This window comes from Nannospalax galili, unplaced genomic scaffold (genome assembly GCF_000622305.1).
Source record: "Nannospalax galili isolate Female #2095 unplaced genomic scaffold, S.galili_v1.0 C50106525, whole genome shotgun sequence".
NCBI classification, from domain to species: Eukaryota; Metazoa; Chordata; class Mammalia; order Rodentia; family Spalacidae; genus Nannospalax; species Nannospalax galili.
Genome location: NW_008481726.1, coordinates 1 through 6645, shown reverse-complemented (window position 1 = coordinate 6645; position 6645 = coordinate 1). Strand labels below are relative to the sequence as shown.

The 6645-nt window shown below is 45.6% G+C and overlaps 1 long non-coding RNA gene across 1 annotated transcript; it reads left to right on the top strand.

The window, feature by feature from the left end:
* Positions 1-2582: 2582 nt before the first annotated feature.
* Positions 2583-4343, top strand: LOC103728639. The gene is made up of 4 exons (XR_607037.2): positions 2583-2666; positions 3399-3539; positions 4037-4106; positions 4309-4343. It is a non-coding gene; the product is annotated as an uncharacterized LOC103728639 (long non-coding RNA).
* The last annotated feature ends 2302 nt before the right edge of the window (positions 4344-6645 follow it).

Genomic DNA, 6645 nt, shown 5'->3' with positions numbered 1-6645 from the left:
AATGGAACTCCTGTGGCATGAAAGCAGTAGGGAGTACTGTTTAGGGAGTGGAGAGCGATAGTAAGAGTGCATCAAAGTTGATGGGGAGAGGAGTGGGAAAAGAAGATGAATAAGAAAAAATCACATTATATGTGTGAAATTCGATAATGAAACCCATCAGTTTGCTTGCTAACTTGAAAAATAATATAATGAAAAATCAACACTCTTGTATGGGGAAACAGAGTTTGGTGGCTTGCATACTAGGCTGACTGCAAGTGAAAAGAAGATGGGCTCATGAAGGAGCCTCAGGGTCTGGAGAGATGGCTCTGAGGCTACAAGCACTGGCCTCTTGCAGAGGACCGGGGTTCAGTTCCCAGCACCCACAGGGTGGCTAGCAACCATCTGTAACTCCAGTTCCAGGATATCCAGCAGTGTCATCTGACCTTCTTGGGCATTGCATCACAAAGGTGCACTGAAACACATGCAGGCAATACACTAATACACACAAATATTTAAGGAAGCTCAGAAGATATTCTGGAAGCAGTAGGTGGATTTGATAATTTGGTGGGGTTAGGGTGATGCATTTTTATCAGATGTACTGTTTAAGTAATTTAGTATAGGCCTGAACTCAATGAAGCTGGTTTTGAAAAAGAAACTTACATACTAACCTAAGCAACTTTTGAAAAGCAAAGGAGCAGTTATTTTTTTTCTCTCAGGCACTTTCATGTTTCATTTAAAATTTTGTTTACTCCTATACTGAGAAAAACCTCCTATGGTGAGGTATAAGAACAATGTAAATATTTAAAATATTACAGATTTGATTACATGTGCGCATCCATGAAACCATCAAAACAATCAAAATTGACACACACATCTCTCTTCCAAAATGCTACCTAACATTCATTTTTTCTGTTAAGTGAGGGGAGGGCAAAAATGTATAACATTTTGGAGATGTGTCCTCTGCCAAGTGTTAACTGTATAATGCAGGACTGATGACAAGGTGCTGTACAGTAGCTATCTAGAACTGATTTAGCTTACCAACTGCATCTTTCTACTGACTGGCCAATATTTTGCAGCGACAATTCATTTAAGGGAGCTCTGCTCAGAAGTCTGTGGACAGGAAATAGATGAATATACTGTTCATAGGTCACAGCTATATAGGAAGGAGCAGAAAACTTGGGAGCAGTGTGGAACCTGCAGTAAAGCAGAGGCTGGGCAGGACACAGAAACGAACAAAGGAGGAGGCAGCAGAACAGTAGGTAATGACGTGAAAGCATTGATTCCGGTTCTGGAGAAAGAGGAGAGGGACATGGGCAATCCCATGCAGGGACTTATGCAGCACATTTCCAACTTCTTACAATGGGAGGGACTTGTTTTTAAATTTTAAAGTTTAAAATTAGACTGAAAAAGATTGCATACTTTTATGAAATTTTTAAACACTGTTTTAATAGAATCTTCTTCCACTTATTCCCCACCCTCTAAAGCTCTGCTCCCTCCATGTAACCTCCTTTTGGTCGCCTTTCAACTTGAAAGTCACATGTACCTGCTCCCCACTTCAGATCCTCAGCACCTCTTTTTACTCTCTCTTAGTTTCTAGATATTTTTAAGACTTTACCCAATTTTTTAAAAAGCTATTTATTTATTTATTTGAGTGTTTTGCCTGCACCTGTATATAAGTGCACCACCTGTGTGCAATGGCCACTGAACAGCCTAGAACTGGAGTTACCAAAGGTTATAAGTCTCCATTTGAGTGCTGGAAACCAACCCAGTTCTTCTGTGAGAGCAGGATGTGCTCTTAAAGTATGAGACATCCTTCCATTCCCTTTACCCAAATTTATTCTACATATGTGAGAGAATATGTAGTTTAAATTTAAATATATTTTATTTTATGTGCATGAATGTATTGTCTGCAAGTATGTAAGTGCACCCATGTTGTACAATGCCCACAGAGGTCAGAAGAGAGTGTCAGATCCTGTGGAACTGGAGTTACTGAAGGTTGTTAGGTGCCATATGGGTGCTTGAAATCAAACCTGGGTCCTCTGCAAAAGTAGTCAGTGTTCTTAACCAGCTGAGCCACCTCTCCAATCAGTTTTAATCTGAGTTTCCATAGTAATGCTGGTGTGGCTATCAGGAAAGAGGAGCCCCTATTTGGTGTTGGTAAGGGAGCTAATATTATAGCCATTTGCTAGGGGACTTCAAAGACAACAGAATAAAATGGAGGGCTCCTCCTCTGGGTGAAAAGGCAGATGGAACAAGCATGGACTGTCCATGGATCACTCCTGTAGGAGGGCTTCACTGCTCCGTCCTGGGGTGGGCTGGCAAGCAAGCTCACGTACTGTGAAAACTTTTCACCCAGAAACTGGCAGCGAAACGCCGGCAGCCAATGCCTCAGTAGCTGTCAGCTATGACTAGCCAGAGAACACAGCCAGAAAATGCAGGAACCCTCCAGCTCACTCTGGAACGCAACGGCTCACGCAGGCCCATACCTCACGCATGCGCACAGCTCCCCAGCTCAAGCATGCGCACAACTCAAGCACGCGCACTGTTCAGGCATGCGCACTGTGCCAGCCAATCAGAGGGACTCTTACTGAGGACGGTGAGTTCTGGCGACATTTGAGAAGGTGCTGCGGAGAAAGACGACGTCCTTGAGGAGAAAGTCGACGTCCTTGAGGAGAAAGACGTGTGCGGTAAGTCCTCCCTACCCCGGCGGCTGACCTGAGTGTCATGGGACTCTGCTTTACGGCTCCAGCCCTAAGACCTCTAGGTCTGTGTGGCTCCGGGACTGAGGATTCCAAGGAGAGAGGGCCCAGTCTGGCCTCAGGCCCTGTCCGCGAGTTTCCGCAGCCACCTGAGTTGAGGCTCCTGAGGGCAGTCAGGGAGAGGTAAGGGTCCGCACTTCCCCCAAATCATGAGGGGACACTGTGAGATAGTGTTTCGGGTAGGGGAGGAGTACAGAGGGTCCTTAGGATACTTCGGCCATGGCTCCTCAGGATACTTAGTTCCCTTGAGGTGCTCCTGTGGTGTCCTGATCAAGGAGGCAGGGGTTTTACCTCAGTGTGCGGCATACGCGTTTCACTACACATGGCACTTAATGTCTGAATCTGCACTAGGTGTCTTGGACCTCCTGACCATATACCAGTGTAGACAAAAGTTGGGAATGGGGAGGATACAGGGTCCAGCTTTTTATTATAGGAGGTGCAGGAACCCAACATTACAAACTTAGGTTGAAGTATGTAGGGCACTGTGGGCCTCACGTGCAGCACTGAATACAAGACAGGACAGTAGTGTCCCCCTGGAACCTTCCTGATCCTGCATAATGAGGAAGGTACCCCACCTCTCTAGCGGTGGAGCCCTGGTAACTTTTTCCACTACTTTCATTTAATTCTTCTGGTGTCTTACGTGTGTCACTTCAATCACAGCATTTAGAAGTTAAGTCTAGTGCCAGGAGACGGTAGACATGCTACCCAAGAAGGCTACTGGCAGAACTGCAGAGTGCCCAAGAGAGGATACGGATTCGGCATCTGGTGATGATTTTCAGTGCAGTGCTCCACAAATGCCAGGTAAAACCAGGGGGGGTCCTTCAAGACTGTGCCTGACCCTGGGCGCAGTCTGAGTTAACTATTGGCAGGTGGGGCATACGGACACCCTAGGTGCAGAATCGTTTCTTCAGACTGTAGGATGTTTCAGCTGTTAAATATCTGTCTCACTCACAGGTTTGTAGAATTTAGGTTCATGAAATGTTCCCACCCCAGGACACAGATGCAGGAATCCTAGAGTCCCTCTTCTTGACCTGTACCATCCTCGCTTCCAATAATACTGATATCAACATCATGATATAAAGTGTTTCATCTAGGAAGACTTGTACACATACCTGAATAAAAGGCTTGTACACATATACAAGACCTATGCCTAATTTCATCATGTGTGCATGTATGAACTTCTTAGAAATTAAAAAGATTTAAAACCAAACTAAAATGATAACTTTTGCTTCTCAAAGAGCCCTAGAAACGCTGTAGTAAAAATATTTCTGATGTTTTTCTCTTTCTCTTTAATGCAGATTATAGAACAGACCGTGATGACAGTGATGATGCCAGTATTTCATCATCATCAGAAGATGAACAGCTGAGGTGATTTACAGATACATATGCAATTATATAATATTATATATATATGTATATAATGTTACCTTTGCCCATCCTTTAAGTGGTCTTAGAAAAATTCAACTTTGCCTCATATAAACTCTTGTTTGTAAAACATTACATAATATTCTTTTAAAACACACTGAATTTTCACATCCTCAATTAAGAATTTCATGTTTGTTTTTCACAGAACAGAGATTGGGAAGATGTTTGAAAAACTTCAAGGTATGTCTTAAGACAGTGCATTCACAAGGTCCATTTTCAGTTATGTAAATTTACATAGTGATGACAGTCAGTACTCTCTGAAATAGCTTGTTAACATGTATAGGATGAAAAGGTGGGGGAGGGAGGCCTAGGCTGAATGTAGGAATGGGGGCAAGGGTTAGACAATATTGAAGGTCAGGATCCAGGATATTCAAGTCACAGTGGGCAACGTCTGACTTAACGGTGTACTTTGGAGGACTCAAGCAGGAAGGTCAGGAGTAAGACTTAGGGCCAAGGCATGGGTAAGAATGGGGTAGGGATTATGTAACTAGCCATGTAGGTTAGGTGTGTACCCAGAGGCTAGATAATGTAGCTAGTCAGTGTGTGCAGGGGAACCAAGACCAGTAGATTTACAAGGGAAGTCTAGAGGTTTAAGACAGGACAATCAGGATTTGGGCATAAAGCCAAGGCAGTGGTGGGGACAGCTTAGCGAGGGTCTAACTAGCTCTGTAGATTATATATGTACCCTGAGTTGGAGAATGCAGATTGTCTGGGTTACAGGTGGCTCAACACACAGTGAGGTCTAGCTTAGGAAGCCAGTCATGATTTCTCAGTGGTCATGAGCAGACAGGGGCCTGTGCCCAAAGTGGCAATGGTGAAAGCGTCGGGAGAGAAAATGTAGCTGGTTAGGGTACAGGGGATCCAGGTGTAGCTGACAGGGTTTGGGTAGTCTGGAGGTCTCAGGCAGGAAGATACAGAGGGGGGCCTAGGACCAAGGCAGGGGTAGGGACAGAGGGAGATGAGTCTAACTATCTATAAAGACTAGACTTGGACCCTGAATAAGGAGAATGTATCTAGCCTAGGTGCAGGGGGCATCAAGATACAGTGTGTGGGGTCTGGCATAGCAAGGTAGTCTGGAAATCACAGGCAGGACAACTAGGAGGTTGACTTTAGACAAAGGCAGGGGTAGGGACAGTGTGGAGAGGGTCTTAACTTGCAAGGAAGATGTATTGGAAAAATCTAGTTAGTCTGGTTGCAGGGGATCAAGAGGCAGTGAGCATTATCTGGCTGAGGAAAGCAGTCTGGAGTTTTCTGGGGCAATGAACAGGAAGGGGGCTAAGACCAATTTGGGAATGGGGGCAGAGGGGGAAAGGAGAGTGTAGCTTGTCAAAGTGTAAGGGAATTATGCAGTAGGTAGGGTGTGATCTACCAGGGTAGTCTGCATTTCTCCAGCCGAGGATCAGGAAGGAGGCTTGGGGCCAAGGAATGGATGAGGCTCCAACTAGCTAGGTAGATTAGGTTTGGACCTTGAAGCAACATACTCTCGCTAGTCTGGAAGAAGCTGTATCAAGACACTGTTTCAGTGTGTGGTCGGGGAGCAGAGGAATCAAGACACAGCTGTGTCTGACATAGGAAGTTAGGAGTTCTCAAAGAGGGATGAGCAGCAGGGGGCCTGGACTGAATTCAGAAATGGGGCCAAAGTAGGGAGAGAGAAGGTAGCTGGTCAGGGTCCAGGAGTTTCAAGAAGCAGTGGTTGGGGGTCTGGCTTACCAGGGTATTCTAGAGGGCTCAGGCAGGAAGATCAGCAAGGGGTCTTAGGGCCATGGCAGGGGTTGGGGGCAGAGTGGGGAATGTCTAACTAGCTAGGAAGATTAGGTTTGAACCCTGAGGAGGAAAATATCGCTAGTTAGTCTGAATGCAGAGGGATCAAGATACACAGGGTCTTGCTAAGGAAGCTATTCAGAAGATCTCAGGACAGATGAGCAGAAGGGGGCCTGGGACTGAGTTTGGCTTGGTATAAGGAGGGGAGTGAGAACGTAACTGCTCAGGGTACACAGAAATCAAGTAGCAGTTGGCAGGGTCTGAATTCAGGGTAGTCTGGAGGTCATAGGCAGGATGTTTAACAGGGGTCTCCACCCAAGACAGAGGTTGAGCCAGCATGGGGAGTGTCTAACTAGGTAGACAGATTAGATATGGTCCCTGAAGCAGGAAAATGTATATCCCGTGGGTGCAGGACAGATCAAGCCCCACTGGATGTGATTCTACTTACCAGGGTATTCTGGAAATCTTAGGCAGGATGATCAGTTGGGGGCTTAGGGCCAATGTATGGGTAAGGATAGGGGCAGGACTTTTTATCTAGGTTGATTAGTTGTGTACCCTGAGACTGAAGAATGAAGCTTTTCTGGGCTTAAGGATGTTTGGATCTAGTGGAAGAGGTTTCGAGCTAAGGAGATCAGTCAGGAATTTTCAGGGGAATGAACAGGAAGGCACATAGGCCCAAGGCTGGAATGTGGACAGAGTAGGGAGCCAGTGTAACTGTTCA